The 20,100-nt window shown below is 42.2% G+C and overlaps 1 protein-coding gene across 2 annotated transcripts in view; it reads right to left on the bottom strand.

The window, feature by feature from the left end:
* EXOC4 (exocyst complex component 4) overlaps positions 1–20,100 on the bottom strand; it is a 397,972-nt gene that overhangs the window by 255,026 nt on the left and 122,846 nt on the right. The window lies entirely within an intron of this gene.

Consider the following 20,100-nt stretch of genomic DNA (forward strand, 5'->3'; position numbering starts at 1 on the left):
ATACTTTGTTGTTTTTTTGTTGAGAAAAAGCCTGCATTTTCCTTCTACTTTTTCTTTTTTTTTCTTCTAAGTTTTTCTATTTTTATTATTACTTTCATGTAGTCTTTTGAGGGGCTGGCTATGAAATTACCTCTGGAGTCAGTTGGGCTCTTGGGAAGGCTATGCTGAAACACTGGAGTCCTGGCAGTACCCTGGTGCCAGAAGCAAGACATTAACCTTTAACCAGGTCTGATGGCAGCCAAAGAGGATGGAAGCACCTTTTAGCCACCATCATAACTGGTTAAAGGTTAACTATAACTCCCAACGACAGGGCAGGTCTGCCACTGACAAATACTGTATGGCGGTCTTTTTTCTTCACTAAAGTGAAGAAAACAAGGCTTGTATGCTCCTTGATTAATTAAGCCTAGTGCCAGTGAAGTCTACGGCAGTCCTGACTCCATCACAACACTAACAGTTGGACCAAAACCTTTGAGAAAGCACTATGCTGAGGGAGGAAACATCCTTACCAAATCAAATCCTTTGGGAGTCCTCTCCTGTATGCAGTGCAAAGCAGTTTGGCAGAGCCTCGTTCATACTGCATCACCAAGAAGGAGCCTGGTCTCCGGTGCAGAAAATGCATTACAAACCTCTTAGGGTGATGCTTGTTCCAGCACTGAGTGTTAAATGCACACACATGGATGGATGGATGTAATTTGAGCATAAATATATTTTCTTAGTGTGGCAACACTGAGATTTACGTAGGCAGTTAAATTAGTGCCTGACCAGCTTTGCTCTGTCACTCCGGACTCCTGTAATGCCACTGGGCTCCAATGCTGGTTAACTTGCAATTCCAGCTAATTGCTAATAAATTACTCCTAGCATTGGACTGGAACCTTTTGTGCTCACAGTTAAACAAGTAAAACGTCAATCTGGGAAAAGCAAATTATTTTTTAAAGGACACGTGGTCGACCTACAGGAAGGCAACGTGCCTCCTTCAAATTCAGCAGTGCACTGACAGACTTGATGAATAACAGCAGTAACAATATTTAATGCTCACAGTTTCTACTTCTGTTTGTAATCTACAAGAGAAACAACCACACCAACCAACAAATATGTTCGGCTTTACATTCTACACACCGTTGTGTCTGAGGACATTCACTGGCTATTGCGGGAAAGGGCAACGTTTGGTGTATTTAGAATCACAGAATCATTAAAGCTGGAAAAGACCACTAAGATCATCCAGTCCAACCATCAACCTGTCACCAATACTGCCCACTAACCATGTCCCTCAGTGCCACATCTGCCCTTTTCTTGAACGCCTCCAGGGACAGTGACTCCACCACCTCCCTGGGCAGCCTGTGCTGATGCCTCACCACTCTTTCTGAGAAGAAGTTTCCCTAATATCCAGCATGAACCTCCCCTGGTACAATTTGAGCTCATTCCCTCTCATCCTATCACTGTCATCTGGGAGAAGAAGCCAACCCCACCTCACCACAGCATTTCAGAGAGTTGGAGAGAGCGACGAGGTCTCCCCTGAGCTCCTCTTCTCCAGACTGACCAACGCCAGTTCCCTCAATCGCTCCCCATAAGACTTGTGCTCCAGACTCTTCATAGCCTCATCACACTTCTCTGGACAAGCTTCAGGGCCTCGATGTCTTTCTTATAGTGAGGGGCCCAAAACCGAACGCTTGTGGTACTTGTGATTCTCTGTGCTAACCACCAGTTCACGTCCCCTCCCACTTAAATGATTTCCCACCTTCCCAATCTTCAGTCTTACACAGCAATTCTTAAATACTTCCACTCTCGCGGAGTTTGAGAACAATTCATCAACCTAAACCAGGTTTCCACTTAAGTTTTGATACAGTGCGTTCAAGAAAAATGAGGAATAGATGTATTAACAGAATCCAAAAGCACGAAGATAACAACCAGCAAACAGTTACAAGCTCATGGCAAGGCCTGCATTAAACTATCAGGGCTCCATGAAAAATCCAGCTGATGAGACTCTATTTGGCCACACACAGAGCAGTGATTTCCATCCACTTTAATAATCAGAGAGCTCAGATTTACTGCTAATGTGACACTGATGAACAGGAATGACGTTAATGTGACATTGATGAACAAGAATGACAGTCCAGGCTTGATTAAAATTAGCCACTGCTCTTCAGCACAGGACAGGAAAAAATAGAAGGGCTTAACAGAACACTTGCAACTGAAATACTTTCAAAGCAAGAAGAGCATGAGGCAAAGGATGACAATGGGGGAAAGCAGTGAAGGTAATCAACAAAGGGGGTTCTCAGACAAAATCCTGGGGCACCTACACACAATACCTCATACTCACCATTACAGCTCCTAGATTATAGCTTCTATAGCTCCTACTCGGCTTTAGCAGCCCAGGGCAGAAAGCACAAGGCAGGAAGACTTATCAGAAGCTCCAAAGCAACTCAGCACTAAATGTGGAAACAGGGCAGAACAGTTATGATTGAGAATTAGAAAAATAAACTCGTAAAGTCAGATAAGCTGATCCCAACCTTAAAAATCAGACTCCTAAAAGCACTGAACAGGTTGTCCAGAGAAGCTTTGGATTCCCCATCCCTGAAGGTGCTGAAATCCCAGTTGGATTGGATCCGGGACAGACTGATCTGATCCTTGGCAACACTGTCGATGGCAGGGGATTGGAATTAGATGGTCTTTAATGTCCCTTCCAACCTAAGCCATTCTATGATTCTATGGATCTATTTTGAATGGGTAATGCATGCCTAATTCATCAAAACTGCTTTAAGGATACTCAGAAAAATGCTAAAGAAAAGATTAAAACACAGATGAGCTCAGGACTGCATTCTGCTCACCGCCATAAACATGGGGAAGTGCAGAGTGCTGTTCCTGCAGAGGAACAACCCCAGCACCAAAAAGCTGCAGCATCCAGCTGGAAGCAGCTCTGCAGGAAGGGCCTGGGGGTACTGAGCTGAGCATGAGCTGGCAGTGGGTTCTGATGCTAAGAAGGCCGGTGGTGTTTTTGGCTTCATTAGGCAAAATATTGCCAGAAGGAAAAGAGAGGTGATCCTGTCCCTCTATCCAGCACTGGTGGGGCTGCATGCGGAGAACTGGAGCCAGTGCCGGGCTCCCAGAGATGCCATGGCACACTGTGTATATAATGGATAGTAAAATCCCTAAGAGTGTGCACAGATTAATCTGTGTGAACCATAGAGGATGGGCAAGTTCACAATCTGGGAAAAAAAGCAATCAAAAGCCTGGGAACAGAGAAGAAACTGCGGGTGGGGAGGTAGGCACATGGAATAGCGTCCATCTCTGGACCTCAAGATGGAACAGACTGACCCAGAGTTCCTCCAACCTGAACCTTTCTGTGATAAGGCTTACGTTTAATAAGGCTGCTCACAAACTTTCATCAACAAGTTTGTCTCCATAAACACCAACCCCATCCACACCAAAGTTTTGGGAGCACTGGAGTTACGTATTTGCAGGATAATAGCCTTGTTAACAACCCAGTGCCAATATCTCAGAATGTACAGCATTTACACTGCAGTTAAAAGCAATCTCCCAGATTTCGTTTCCAGCTGTGAATTAGTTGAAATGGCCCTAACCTTCTGTAGTTACATTACTTGTCCCTTTTATATACAAAATATTCTTTCATTCATGATATAATTTCCTAGATTATCCATTATTAAAATTCCCCTCTCAAAAATGAATTTACATCTGAATTATCTCATTACTTCTGAACAAGCCAATTATTGCCTCTAGTGAACAAAATAATTAGACTTGTGCTCACTGCATTCGAGATCTTCTGCAGCAGTCCCAGTGTAGTCACAGCCCCAGAACACAGAAGTACGTAATGCAAAAAGACACAAACATATACATGTGTATAAAACAAGCAAAAGGAGCAGCCTTCTCCTCCTGAATATTGTTCTTTAGATGAATAGGATGGTTTTTAGTGTCTATATACACTCAGGTTTTAAGAGCGTGCAATGAAAAACAAAAATTTAAACTCCACTCATCAGTCAGCAAAGAACCTGATCAGATTTGGTTCTCCAAAACCAAGGGCAGAACGTCTCTCTCCACTGATGTACTGCCAGTTCTGTACCGTGGAATCACAAATATAAAGCACTGCTTGCAGATAGGAAATAATACAATCACCAAGGTTGAAAGAGACCTCCAAGATCACCCAGTCCAACCATCCACCCATCACCAATATTTCCCCACTAAACCACGTCCCTCAGTACAACATCGAAATGGTTCTTCAACACCTCCACAATGGATGATTCCACCACCTCCCTGGGCAGCCTCCTCCAATGCCTCATCACTCTTTCAGAGAAAGAGTTCATTTCTAAGGATTGGGAACAGGACGGGCTTCTTAGTGCATCAGATGTTAAACTACATTCATAGGAGAGAATTAGAAGCATTTAAAACTTTCCTCCAAAGCCCTGGCCTTTTCTATGAACGGTGATTTTGTCAGTAAGCCCCCAGGTTTCTATTTTCACTACAGCATTCATAAAAATGCTTCAGTACAGAACTGCTATTTTCAGGCTGCACACCACAGTGAAATACAACTAATGCTTTTCTGTGCTAAAATATCCTTTACAAAATCAGAACTATATCTTAAGCTTACGGGAGGCTGTAAAATAGTGCAACTGCTTACAACCCCAGCCAATAGTGAGGGGTGCAGGACTTACCCTGAAGCCATACGTGACATCGGCATCATATGGAAACAGAATTAATCCAGTGTTTCACCCCAGCAATCAACTTTCCCACCTCATCAACACTTAGCATTTCTTTTTCAGATGTTTGGATGTGTAGTAGATACAACAGATGATTCAGTATTGCAATACAATACTCGGGATTCCTTTGCTCTCGTGGTCTCTTTGAAAACTGGATGTGGAACTCTCTCCCAAATATACACCATTATATATATATCACTTATCATTCCCATTTATTTGGTTATTATTAGCTTTGAAAATCTCTCAGTAATCCACTGAACTTAGCTGTTTGGAAATCACTTGACACCCCATCTATGAAATACGATCACTCTATCACTCTGATTACTTTCCTACATTCCTTCCCACACATATGTCAGCTCTAGCATGCTTTTAGCAGCTAATATATCACAAATCAGAGGGTCAGAGGCTAACGCTTTATAACATGTGAAAACAGGGCTTCCCAGCTGCTTTCAGGTGATATAAATCACTGATCCCAAGCTCTAGTGGTCCTTGCAATAGCAGTTGCTAAAAGCAGACCAGAATGGATGTGGGGTGAATGGAGTCAAAATGGCAATTTGTGATGCAGATGTTTATGGACCCAGCCTACCTCAACATGCCTGGGGCAGAAATCAATCCATTTTAAAATCTGTGGTATGAGCAACACGGTTGTTTCTCTGCAATGAACCATATCAATGAACAAAACTGAGCTTACCAGCGAGGTCCCTTATGCATTCATTGCCTTAAGAGCATGCATTTCCATGCATATCCTCTGATTAGCTTGAAGCTATGTAGAAAACACATCTCTTAATACTAATGTGACTCAAACACTGGACTCCATGAGTCCTTTTTGACAAAGGAGATGAAATGGAACTAAATAACATCTTTGGTTATTCTTCTTACAGAAAGTGACAGAAAGATAAAATAGAGAAGCACCTCACCATCACTGGAGGTTAAGCATCTAAGAGGAACTATGCCCCACAACCCACATCAACACTACGAAAAGGTATACAAGGAGAAACAAAAGGCAAATGGGCCTTTGGGTAGATGGAACATGACTTAAGCAAAGGACTGGTCAATATTCTTTTACATTTACTGCTAGATAAAATAAAGCATTATTTTTCCTTCCCCATCCTTCCCCTTAAAGAAAAGAACAGCAAATCAGAAGAATAGAGACAGTTATTTCTTCACCTACCAAATCCTTCTTGTTTAAAACCAATTCCTACTCTGCTGCATTAACAACATGGTAATGATTTAGAAATTGGACTTTCAACCAAACATCAGTGGAAGATCAACTGAAGCAGAGAACATCCACAGGTTACAAAATTCAGCTGGAAGAAGCCTTGCTATGGCTCACATTATCAGCACTTGGAAACTATCAGTGCTTTGACTAAATGAATATTAGCACTTAGTTTATACTAAAATTCCTTAAATTATGACTACTAAATCATGTCCTCTTTGATTCGATGACAGAGGATCTCCTTTGATTTTATGATTATAGAGGTTGCTGGCCCTACCTTTGTCAGAGAGGGTTGATGATCCTTGAGGTCTCTTCCAACCCAAGCCATTCTGTGAATTCTGTGCTAAGATACTCATTTTTTCCATTTGTAAAGCAGGACAGATGCCACCTCAGCTTTGCAAATCTTTATTATAAAATCAGCAGGGTTGGAAAAGACCTCCAAGATCATCCAGCCCAACCATCCACTTATCACCAGTATTTCCCCACTAAACCATATCCTTCAGTACAACACCTAAACTCTTCCTGAACACCTCAAGGGTTGGCTGCTCCTCGTAAGACTTGTGCACCAGACTCCTCTCCAGCTTCATTGCCCTTCTCTGGACACAATGCAGGGCCTTGATGTCTTTCTTGTAGCGAAGGGCTCACTTTATGACAAACTTTTCTGAAAATCATCACATATCATAATTCATGAAGACAAATGAATATTAAGAGCAAAATGAAAGATGGCAGTGGAAAGGTACTAGTTTACATGAACCACGCTGAACCTAAAGTTCTCAGAATGAGCTGTTCTCTTGAAGGAAATGAAGGACAAGTGTAGAGAAATGCATGACTTGGGCCTTGCCACGAAAATGTGTCTCTGCTGCTCATCTCAACACTGAGAGAAGTATAAAACATCTCTCTGCCTTTTTCCCAGAGGAGGAAAAGAGCAACCAACTTTCATGCTTAGTTCCCTCACCAATGACCCTGAAGGTGCACGACGAGTGACGCCAGAGGAGCCTGGCTCACAATTCCATTAATGATTTGCAAAGCCTTTCTGCCAGCTGTCAGAACGAATACTCAGCTTTAGCCTCAGAAATTTCTGAAGCAAAAAGATTCATTTTTCTATTTCGTAGATAAGTTAACAAGCAGAGAAAATCAGATACCTCATATCTGCTTCTGGGGCCTCTTGGATCCTTCAGTGATTCCCTGGATTAGATACAGAAGGAATTTCTCCTGCCACTAACCATTAACAGCACAGTACACAACATATTGGAGTATAATAAAAACAATGCAACCCTCATTTATCAGCTGGATGAAAAGCTGTCAAGGCAATCGGCTGGGTAAGATGACCCATCAAGAAAGCCTGAGAAACAGAAGATGAAGAGGTTTGGGTTTCTTTCCCCTCAGCTAGAAATGATGCACTGCTCAAGTTGCACTACAGACAATTCTAAGTGCAGGGAATTGGAAGGAAAGCTTTTCCTCTCCTTCCTTCCCCTCTTGCCAGCACTATTTATGTGAAATGTCTGACAGGCCTTTGTAGTCTGAGTAAGGTTTGAACTTCTCTCATTCATTTCTCCACGTGGCCCTCCCCTCCTCTGTACAAGATATGCTGCAGATGCAATCTAACCCATAACATTTATTTCTTATCTTTAAATTAATGAGCTGTTTCAAATGGAAGATGAAAAACTAAGTTTTCCCTTCTTTTGGGGAGGGCAATACAAGACACTGACAGTACTAGAAAGTCAAACAAAGCAAATGCATCCTTTAGTGTCCAAAATGTCAGATGCAGCATCAAACAGAAAAGGTCCAAGCAAATGCATATGGTTGCTGCTTCTCAGAAACCATGAACATTTGCTGGTCCTGCCAAGTAACCGATCATTTTCCACTCTCCGATACCCAGAAATTGTTGAGAAATGCTGAGAATACCGAGGTGTCCTGGTCTCACCAGGGAAATTATTTTCTACAGCTGATTTGATCTGTGCCAACATTATAACCCAACAGCAGCAGCTGTGCCCAGAAAGCAGAGGATTCCTGTGAAATAGCATTGTACCGACTGTCTCACCAACAAGTTCTGTTAGCCTATAAAACCCAAACCACTGCTAATTTGATGTGTGGAGAAAAGCTAAGCTCACAGCCAAGCAGTGAATCAAAGTCAGCTCAGGGGTATCGACTGGGAACAGAAAACAGCGTGGCCAAAACACACACAGCTTCCCCACCACCACCTACGTGGATCAGGTTATTTTTAAATGCCTCAGTTAAGGTGCTCCTGACAGCTGTGTGCACAGTCCAGCACTAGCTGAAATAATTATAGGCAATGGCTGCAGCCTGCACTGCTGCTACCTAAGCTGGTTTTGCTCTTTGGTATGAAGATTTATTTTTCCCTCAACAAGCCCTAACAGCAGTATCTGATCAATTTAACTCAAAACCACTTTGTTACAAGAAATCTGTCTCTGCCTCTGTTGATATTACTTCCTTGAGAAGAGCAGAATAGATCCTGGGAGGTGCGTAAAGGCTTCCCAGTGCTCACACTGCACGACCAACCTGCTCTGTAGGCAGCTTCGTTCAGCATCCAGCCCAGCTCCAGCAGCCACCTATTTTCCTTTGCGCTTCAGACACCTATTTCCACTTCTAGGAGTGCTGAAGAAAAGCAAATGGATGTTTATGTATAAAACTTCTTAAACAAGTAAAAAAATCACATTGTTAGACTGTAACTGTAGCTGAATTTCTAAGGGAAATAAGGTCAATGCTTCTGTTTTTCTTGATTCTCCAGCCTCCTAGTCCTAAATCGGTAGATCCCAATCTTTTCAGTATCTAAAGGGGGCCCATGAGAAAAAAATGGGACAGATTCTTCACCAGTCTGTTATAATAGAACAAGGGGAAATGGTTTCAAATTGAAAGAGGAGAGATTTATACTGGATACAAGGAAAAGGTGTTTCACAATAAGGGTGATGAAGCACGTTCCAGTGCCCAGAGAGATGGTGGATGCCTCACCCCTGGAGACATTCAGGGTCAGGCTGGAGTAGGCAGTGAGCAACCGATGGAGCTGTAGGTCCCTGTTCATTGCAGGGGAGTTGGACCAGATGACCTTTAAGGGTCCCTTCCTACTCAAACAATCCTATGATGCTATACTCTTCAATGAATCTCACGTGTTTTGTTTTGGTTGTTTTGGTTTTTTTAATACAAATGGATAAGATTATTCTTTGGTGTTAGATTAAATAGGAAAAAAATCTTGTAGAATTTTTTTTCCCCTCTAACTAATCATCACAGCTTGAGGAGAATTGCTGTGGTGTGGCTATAGGACATTTATTACTATTGCTGACAGAGAAGGATCAGAGGATGGTCGGGCTCTGGAACAGGCTCCCCAGGGCAGTGATCATGGCACCAAGCTTGCCAGAGCTCACTAAATGTCTGGACAACGCTCTCAAATACATGGTCTGACTTTTGTGTGGTGCTGCATGGAGCCAGCAGTAGGATTTGATGATCCTCAGGGGCCCCTTGCAACTTAGGATATGCTACGATTCTATGACTTTTGGACCTCAAGAAATTAAGCAGAGATGTAGAGACCTCCAGGATACAACACTGCTGAAAGATTCATTAAAGACTGGAAGGTGGAGGCAACGAACCCCAGAAGAACATTCCACCTGAAGAAAAAACTCAACTCATTCCCTTCTTCCCACGAGGCAAGACAGAGTATTATGACTGACCACTGCTCTAAGACCTTTGCTGTAAGCCAATGCTCCCACATTGTTGAAAAGCAGCAGTTTCACCAGCATCCTCCAAATAACTCAAACTCTTATTTAGATCCTTACTCCTTAAGAAGGAATCTCTCTGCAGCATCCTAGGGAAGTACACCGTTTCCCCTCCTCCTCATGTATTTGAATTACGTATGAACACGAGAAATTCAGATGAAAATTATTCAACTACGCTTTTCCTTTACCACTCAGTAAATCCACTCAATGAAATTCAGAAGCTGTACATGGATTTCGTAAAAGGTCAGGCACCACAACTAGAGGAGAGCTATTTTCTATTCACCTCTACAGCAACCAAGGGCTCAGCCTTGCCAGAACACAAACATTATGGCGTGTTTTGTGACATTTCTGATACTCCAAGGAAGAGTGGAAGTATTTTAAAGCAAAATAGGTCGGTTATGTGACTTTGAAAGTCAAGTTCTACTTTTTCTTTTAAATAAAATAAAGCACAACTATGCATCCAAACTTTCAGGGCTCACTCATTTTCTTCAAGTGATGCTTTTCAGAGCCTTGAAAAGGAGCTCTCAACGAGGGACTGGCTGATCAAAAGAGGGAGAAAAAAAGTGGTGACAGAAAATATCTGTGCCAGCATTACTATTAAAGGAAAGTTGCATTTTGTCCTAATGCCTGATGCTCTTCGAAGACGTTTTCCTTTCCTCTCAATACACTGCCTGTTGGGTTGCTTTTTATTCCTCCCATGCCTGTCCATCTGTGCTGCTGCTCAACCCCAAGAGATGAACGCTCTTGGCCCACACCCAGCCATGGTACAAACACCCAGCCTCTGGGATAAGTGGTGATAATGGGAGCACTCAGCTCCAGCTCTGCATCTTGTTGGCACCTGGCAAATCTAAAACACAAAGGACTATAAACCAGACATATATAAACCAGACATCAGACTCTGTGCCCCAACCTCCCACCCACAAATCCACATCTGGTATTCTAAATAATGGTGTTTGTCAAAAAGACCTTTTTCCACACGATGTCAGAGTAATGGAAAACAGCTCTATACCCAGTTAAGAGAGACACCTATATTTGGTATCTTTAAGCCTCAACACTCAAGCAGCTTGCCTTACTACTAAAATGGGTATTTATTCTTTCCATGGGAATGCCATTGCAGCCAGTCATTAGTAAAGGCTCCCATGTATGGCACTGTAATCATGTTAAAACAGGTTATTCCATCTGCTTATTTAACTTGCCTTTGCAGAAAGGTTTTCTACCTGCGTTCAATGCTGGTTATGTTTTCATTGCACATTATAATTTCAGCATACAAAGGTTGCAGCTTACCTTAGCTGAAACTACAGTTTCTCCCATGTGAAGCCCAACTCTACTGAGATCATTCTTGAACCTCTTGGCCTTCCAGACACTCAAAACAATGCACTCTGAGGCACTCTATTTTTGATCACAGCAAGAGAAGCTGCATAATAGAAGGAACACTACACAGAAACTAATGAGCGTCTGTATCAGTATTCAGAAAATGAAGAATTACCAACAGCATTTGCAACTTCTACTTCTTTATGTTATGGATAGCTATAACAGTACTCCGAAGAACATTTCAGAGTGTTTCTTGGTAGTGACTCAAGTGAGGAAATGAAGGAAACCAGAGCCCAGTGAGGTGTTGTAACAGTTAAAATTAACATGCAACATAGCATGAGGTTAGCATCTAGCCTACTTAGGGTTAGGAGCAATGCAAGTATCTTTTAAGACATGAAACGGACTGGGATTTAGTCCTGCCAACTTCCCAAATAAGGTAAGAGAAACAGATAATGAGAAGATGACTTCTCATTTATCCAGGTTTCCAGAGAAATTGCCTATTTTCTGCTGTGCTGTTGCTCCATGTAGTATGACTGATGCTACCTGAAACGTGAAAAGCTATTTGCAATATTGAAGCCTACACTGAGAAGTACTTGCATGAAAACCGACAAAGCTCTCCAGTTCTGTTCTCTGCTAAATCCAATTTCTACTTACGCTGCCTAAGAATACAAATGTACCTTCAGTGGTGTTGTCACTTGGTCACACTGAGCCAGTGCAGCTAAGAGAAAATGAGGCTATTCCTACTCCTTCTGAACAGCAGCACGACCCCTTCTAACAGCCAATCTGTTTTACTTGGACAAATCTGCCAAGAGCAATGGTGCTGTGCATGTATCCCGGACAGCACAGAAAAGAATGGGCTTGAAGCGGTTTGGTTAACAGCAGAACTCGTGCGTGTCTCCCAAGTACTTATTAAATTATCACAGAATGGATGTTTTGGATATCACGAAATGGCTTGAAAGGGACCTTAAAGATGACCCAGGTCCAACCCAAATGTCATTGGCAGGGTTGCCACCCACCAGATTAGGCTGCCCAGGGCCCCATCCAACCTGGCCTTCAGCACCTCCAGGGATCCAGGGGCATCCACAACCACTCTGCACAACCTGCTCCAGTGCCTCACTACCCCTGGAGCACCAAATTTCTTCCTAACATCCAAGCTAAATTTTCCCTCTCTTAGTTTACAGCCATTCCTCGCTCTCCTATCACCATCAGATCATCTAAGAAGTCACTCCCCATCCTGCCTGTAAGCTCCCTTCAAGTACTCCAAGGCCACAATGAGGTCTCCCCGGAGCCTTCTCTTCTCCAGGCTCAACACCAACAACTCCTTCAGCCTTTCTTTGTATGAAAGGAGCTCCAGCTCTCCAAGTATCTTCAGGGCCTCCTCTGGACCTGCCCCAACAGCTCTGTGTCTTTCTTGTGACTGGGGCCACAGACCCATGTGCACTACTCCAGATGGGGTCTCAGGACGGCAGAGTAGAGGGGACAATCACCTCCCTCCCTGCTGCCACATCTCTGTTGATGCAGCTCAGGATACAGTTGGCCTTCCAGGCTGCCAGATCACACTGCTGGCTCATATTAGGTTTTTCATCTAACAGGACCAAGTCTCTCCTTGCAGGGCTGTTTTCAGTGAGTCCTTCTTCCCATTTGTAGACATATTTTGGATTACCCTGACCCAAGTGCAATACCCTGCACTTGGCCTAGTAGAGATTATGAAACAGTTCTCATACAGAGTTGCTTGCCATCCTAGAAAATAACAACACTGCTTCAGTATCAATATCAGATCCTAGCAGAATAAACTCTACCTGCAACTAATTGAAGGCTTGGACAAGATCAGTACGGTCTCACTCTTTCTCACTGTCACTTCTCAAGATGTAGAACACCTGAAGCTTTCTGGCTGGTATTATCAAAGAGAATGTGCATAGAGGAGCTAAAATCTAGAAGGCAAGACAGAAATCTCTCCTCTTACTTTATATACATAGGTTACTCCAAAAGTAGTGCCTCTGATTGATTTTCATGGAAGCAACAACAGATACAAAGAGCAAAATGACACTACTTGATCAAGTCAATTCCCAGCCACAAAACTCTATTTTTTAACAGTCACCACCATTAGTGATGCAATTTCACCAGCAATCAATGAGAACCTGCATTCCACGCTCACAAAAATGTGAAGCAGTGAAGTTGCCCCACTGTTTCACAGCCGTTATTATGAAATATTTTCTAGGAAAATCTTGTCCATGCAGTCCATCTTTCAACAGCCCAAACAGAAGATAGAAGGCACCAAATCTGGACTGTAGAGTGGGTGTAGTAGGACAGCCCAGCCAAGATTGGCAATGTACTCCATTGACTTCAAAATGCTTTGGGGCACAGCATTATCACACTGCAAAACAAAGGTTGTCTTCTTCTCTGGCCTGACTTGGGAAGTTCGAGCTTTCAAGCTTACCCAGCACCACAATGTGGAGGCCAGAGTTGACAGCTTGTCTGGGTTCCACAAAATCCAGAAGGATCAGCCCTCTTCTACCAGAAAAAAAGCACAGTGCTCATCACTTTACCCACCAAAGGCTGCATCTTGAGTTTTTTCTTCTAAGTGGGATTCACATGCCACCACTGAACAGGCTGCCATTTTGACCCCAACTGATAGTGGTGACACAGTGTCTCATCATCGGTAATGATGTGATCTGGGCAGCTGTCACCTTCAGCCTCATACTGGTTCAATAGCTCCTGACAAACTTGCATTCAGTTTTCTTCTTGTTTCTGTGTGAGGGTTCATGGGACCAACCCAATGCAAACTGCGCAATATTCCAACATTGCCACCACTGTTTCCAACGCACTGAAGCTGATATTCAGCAGAGTACACAGCTCCCTAGCAGTAATCTGCCAGCTTGTGAGGATGGAATGTGGCTCGTCTTACAAGTTGCTGCTCCTACTGCTGAAACACCACTCACCACCTCATTGTGCTCACATCCACTGTTTGGTCTCCATAAATGTCCAGCACACATCAGTGAATGCCATTTTTTCTGCACAGAAGAATTCAGTGACACACCTTTGCTTCATACACGCTTCCACGTCAAGACACAATTTTGTCAGATCGCCCATCTGTTATGTGCCAACAAAATGGAGTATTGGTGGGAAGGTTCAGTTTTTACTGCCATACCACCAACATCCACCTCTGACTTCACAGATGACATAGTAAGAATCACTACTTTCAGAGCAGTCATTGTAGATATGCCTCCAATAGACTACACTCTAAAAAAAAAAAAAAAAAAAGAGAAAGAAAAAAAAAAGAGGAAAAAGTAAAAAATGATATAAGAAAAACAGATTGTAAGTCAAGCACAGCAGTCTTTTCTAGATAAATCTTATAGGTCAAATCCCTGCTGTGCTGCTCCCTCGGAACACCAGCAACTGGACACCAAGTGCACAATTTCTGGTTATTTTCCAATAATTTTCTACGTTTCTGAGAAAAAAGAAAAAAAAAATGAAGTCAAAATACTACTATCCTTTGGTCTTTAGCATATGCACTATCAGAAAGCATTAAGTAAGCTAAATACATTAGGTAACTGCAATAATTTGCACTCAGGCTGCAGAGTAATGGAGTCTTGCATCAAGGCCTGGAATTAAGCTGCTTAATTTCACTGGTATTCCATCCACCACATCCATCCCCTCACTCTGCTTCCTAACTGCGTCATTAACTTCTTATATAGACAATCACACCTATCATTTCTGCTTGACACTTTTTCATCAAAAATGTATTATAATTTGCTTATCCAATGCCATTTGCATCAACTTCCTATTAAAATGGAGAGAAGGGGGTTTTAATCTTCTTCCTCTACATTTAATTCAATTGTATGGCATTACTCAGTTGTAATGACTCTTCTCAGCGCATAAGACATGCTTTATGCTTGTTATAGACAAAACTGGAAGGTTCAACATCCAGTAAAGAAGAAAAGGTATGGAAAAAAACAAAACAGGATTAAATACAGCATGTCTGGTATTGTGAATAAGGTTTGTACTGTTGTATGCTCCCCAGTCCCCCAGACAACTGATTTCCTGCAATCCAAGAAATAACTGGCAGGTGAGGAATCACTCAATACCTAAAACCAACTTTGCTCAGAACATTTCTAACATAATCTACCAGAACAGACAAGAAAAAGAAACCAGCTGGGACTAATGTGGATTTCATCTACTTTAGTGGGTAAGGAGGAAAATTCATTTGTATGCTCCTTTTGTGATTCAATAATACATGATTTACTGGATTTGTTATTAAATACAGAGTCAACATTAAAAACAGAAAAGACTTCCTGCATTCAGTCATGTTTTTCACCTAAAGACTGGCTCTGTATAGCCACGAAGGTCAGCTTTGCTTTACTAAACCAAATAGCAAAGATGTAAAAGCAATGCTTTCTGCACTCTTCCAATGATGAAACTATAAAGCTTTCCATTAATGCAGCTAAGCATTACTTTATCAAAACGGGTCTGAAAAAGACACATACATGTAAAAGGCAGCACACAGTGGCAGACAGCATAGATCTTAGAAGTATTGCTGCCATCTGTCACAGCAACAAAACGTAATGGAATGTTGGTGGAAAGTTCAACCTCTACTGTCATACCATCAACATCTGATTCTGACACTGTGGGCCAACACCATAAAAGAGGAAGCATCACTTTCGGAGCATCCATCACATATATAACAGCAGCCATTACCTAACTCACTATCTTAGATGTCTGGAGTACTTAATATCTTTTTTCAAGGTTTCTGTGCACAGACTGCAGTTTTCCAAAGGAGTAAGAAGAACAGGATTCAGGAATGCTGAAGCCTTATGAAGATCAGCTGAGGGAGCAGGGATTGTTCAGTCCAAAGGAGCAGAAGCTTGAGGGTGACCTTATGGCTCCTTACAACTGCCTGAAGGGAGGTTGTGATGAGCTGGGGGCTAGCCTCCTCTCCCACGTAACTAGTGATGAGAGAGAATGGCTGTACCAGGGGAGATTCAGGTTGGAAGTACCATTCAGTTAGGAAATACTTCTTGTAGAAAGTGGTCAGGTGCTGGAACAGGCTGCCCAGGGAGGTGATGGAGTCACTGACCCTGGAGGTGTCCAAGAAACATTTAGATGTTGTACTGAGAGATGTGTTTTAATAAGAAGTATTGGTGATAGGTGGACAGCTGGACTGGATGATCTTGGAGGTCTTTCCCAAGCTTGGTGACTCTACTATTCTATGATTCTTTTAGTTTCCAGCCAAGAGATGCTGTATTTTTCTCCTCGTACTTCAGGCAGATTTGTATTTTAGATCTCTATCCCCACTCAATAGGAGAAAATAACATTTATTCTCCCTTTTTTTCCTTTGTAGTTGTAGCACCTGTAATGGGGTAAAACGCTTTTTGTCATACAAAGGTGAAGGCCAAGCTACAATGGGCGATTTTTTGTTAAATTCCTAAATTGGATCCTCCAGCTATAAAAGTAGTCTTTAAAAGAGAGCTTTTAGCTAGACAAATTTCTCCTACCTGCAGGACACCAGGTGAAATTAAGGCATGCAGTGGCACAGTGCCATTCCACACGGCCCGGTGGCTCAGGTTACCCTGCCCAACTCTGCATGCCCGTAGGAACACAAAGCAGCCTTGGTCTGAATCTGAACAGTTCAGACACACAAATGCATGAACCAGTCATTATCTGTGGATGAAAAATGTAGGCTCCAAAAAAGGATCGAGTAACCGATGATTATTAATAAGGAAAATAGAGCACTTAACTATATAAAAATATATTATTATTAATAAGGAAAATAGAGCACTTAACTATAACAGAAACCAAGATAAGCCCGAAAAGCAATTACATAAAGTTTTTAAATGAAATAAATACCTAAAACAACAAGAGGAAAAAAGAGCTATAAATAATGTCAGTAAAAACCATCCTTGGCTTTTATCTTTAATACGCTGTTCTACATTCCAAACAAGCTCTAAGAGAATACACCGGTAGGAAGACATTGTATAATTACAAACACAATATAAAAGCAGAGATAAGTGCTCAGTCTGGTATGGTTAATGTAATAATGCTAAACTGGTCTATTGAAACTAAAAATTATAGGCTGACATTTGTGTTTGTAAGAGTAATGCAGCTGGGTATTCAGGCAGAGCACACCTCCTTATCGCACCTCTAAATAAACATTTGACTTCCTCCAGTTATCAAGCACGCTGACAGCGGAAGGAAAAGTCTTTTGTGGAGTCTTTTTTTCCCCCGGATATGTGGAATACTCAAACCAGCACTGAACTCATCAATTAGGGATAAGAGATAGGTATCAGCACCACCAGGAGTGTCAGATACATACGTGGAAGCACACCTTGCATACATCCTTCCCTCTGTATACATATACACACACCAGCTATTAGTGCTAATGGAGTCCTAAACACTTCTCATCCTGGGAACTAATTAGAAAGCAAAAGCATCCGGATTGCGAGGTGAAGCTGGCATTTTGGGACACCTAAGGGCTGATTAGGTCAGATAGGGGATTCGTGTAAAGACATCACCATTGGTGAATTATTTATTTTTTGCTTTCTGTATCACCCTCTTCACCTACAAACTAATTCAAATGACAAAAAAAAATAGAATAAAATTGAGATAGAAACAATGCTTAGAAGGATACAGCTTGTAGTTCTGGCAACAGAAGGCTGCTTCCTATGCAATGTGCCATAGTGGTACCTTGCCAGCTAATTCAGACGTCAGAGCATTTTCCCTCACTCCTCCTCCCTTCCCTCCAAAGCAATACATCTCACAACTAAGAAAGATCTCTTTTGCATATAAGCCCCAATTTTCAAAAAATCTTGTTTTAGGTCATTTGAGTTGGAAGGGAATCTTAAAGGCTATCTAATCCAACCCCCCTTCAATGAGCAGGGACACCCACAGCTCCTTAAGGTGCACAGAGCCCTGTCTAATGACCTTCAGTGCGTCCAGGAATTCCTGCCTGGGACATTTAAAGTACAAGACTGAGCACAGTCTCTCCAAACTCAGTCTACATACTCATTTTCCCAGCTGTAAAATTCCTCATTGAGCTCTGTCCCATTGTCCCATCTTCCAACAATGTGGCCACTAAGATGGTCAGAGAGCTGGAGCACCTCTCCTATGAAGAAAGGCGGAGGGAACGGGGCTTAACTTGGAGAAGAGAAGGCTGCAGGGAGACCTCATTGTGACCTTCCAATATTTGAAGGGAGCATATAAACAGCAGAGGGAATGGCTGTTTATAAGAGTGGACAGTGATAGGACAAAGAGGAACGGTTTTAAACTGTGACAGGGAAGGTTTAGGTGAGATATTAGGAGGAAGTGTTCCACACAAAGGGTGGTGAGGCACTGGAAAAGGCTGCCCAAGGAGGCTGTGGATGCTGCTGGATCCCTGGAGGCATTCAAGGCCAGGCTGGATGTGGCTCTGGGCAGCCTGGTCTGGTGGTTGGTGACCCTGCACACAGCAGGGGGGTCGAAAATAGATGATCATTGTGCTCTTTTTAACCCAGGCCATTCTATGATTCCTCAAATACTTCTCTATGTTATGATTCTGCAAGGTCACTGAGAAACTGCCTGCTTCTCTTGAGCTGAAATAACTAACAACAACAAAAAAACCTGGCACATTTTCAAATGAAGTGGGATTTGATTGCTTTTTGCATAGTAATTATCTTTAAAACATAGTAACGCCCTTCTGGCTGTGTATACCACAAAAACCATTCAATGCTTTGACCCCTGAACTCTCACAGACTTTAGAATTCGCCTGCTCAATGCAAATAACTTTTAGTCAACTATAATGAAATAGTCACAGTCCAACAGTAGCTAAAAAGGCATTATTTCCCATGGTTGGCAACTGACCCTGAGCATCAAGAGATCCTACAAGCGCACGGCAGTCACATGCTGCTTCCTTACTTAACCTGGTCATGCCAAATTGGTGTCTTACCTTGCTGAGAGAAAAGCACTCAGTGCACTATAAACCAATTATTACGGAAATTATAGCTTTTCTGCAGAATATCAACATATCTCCTATTATAAAAAAAATTGCATAGTTATAATCTAGGGAAGAGGCCATTTGAAATCACTTACATATTCATTAAGCAGACAAAGAAAGTGCCATTTGCTACATTTGCTCACACATTTCTAGATGCCATCGAGGTGCAATGAATACAGTGCTTAGGCAAGGGATCTCATCCAGTAACTACTGATGACAATTAAGTCAAACACAGCCACATGATCAGTGCAATTAAAATTCCCAAACAGGAGCACAGATGCACTCTAAGCCCCCAGTCACTTGAATATTTTTGATATTATGTAAAAAAAAAATCCAACTACTGAGCATTATTATACTATTAAGTAATTACAATGAAATTTGAAAACACTAATGAGATCTTCAGAGAGTATTTGCTGCACCCACTATTTAGAGGAAAAAGAAGCAATCTGGGTTTCTCTGGCAAACTTGGAACAATCTCCCTCAAGCAGCTGCAATAGTTTTTCTTAATGAAGAAAACAAACAGAAAAATCTGGTTTTAACAACTTCTCTGCATTTGGGGTGGCCGCATGGCAATAGATACGTGACAATTTGGGTAATGTACATAGAGAGTAGCAATTTAAATTCAGAGCACGGTGTGCCTGGGCATGAAAGGATCTGCAAAATCCACTTTGAATGTGGGGATTGGTTACCTTCCCTGTTCTCTTTTTTTTTAATCTTCTTCTTTGTAAATGAAATTAGATACAGATGTGGCATATTAAAAAAGGATAAAGTGTTGCCAGTTGTGTTTGGTGTCCATTCAAATGGCTGCTTCCCAGAAAAATGAGGCTTCAAGCACACGCTCCTGAAACAAGCCAACAGATCCAATGCCGACAGCATCAGCCACTTGCTGAAACTGTGAACCCACTGACAAAGAAGGATTAACTGTCATCAGCAGACAGAAGTATCACCATTTTAAAAGGAGACTGGATGGGAACTGAAGGCAAAGTATCTGCAGAAGAGAATCCACAACTCCAGCAGAAGGACAAGCAAAGCTGCCAGCAAATCAGAAGACATACCTCTGACCCCACAGTCCTGCTTTTGCCTTTGTGTAAGATGAGGGCCTTGCCCAGGACGTGTTCCAAACAGCATCTGGCCACAACGGTCACTACTACGAATCCTGCGCAAATCACA

This window comes from Centrocercus urophasianus, unplaced genomic scaffold, assembly GCF_019232065.1.
Source record: "Centrocercus urophasianus isolate 14NV4802_14NV808 unplaced genomic scaffold, USGS_Curo_1.0 seq_15, whole genome shotgun sequence".
Lineage (NCBI taxonomy): Eukaryota > Metazoa > Chordata > Aves > Galliformes > Phasianidae > Centrocercus > Centrocercus urophasianus.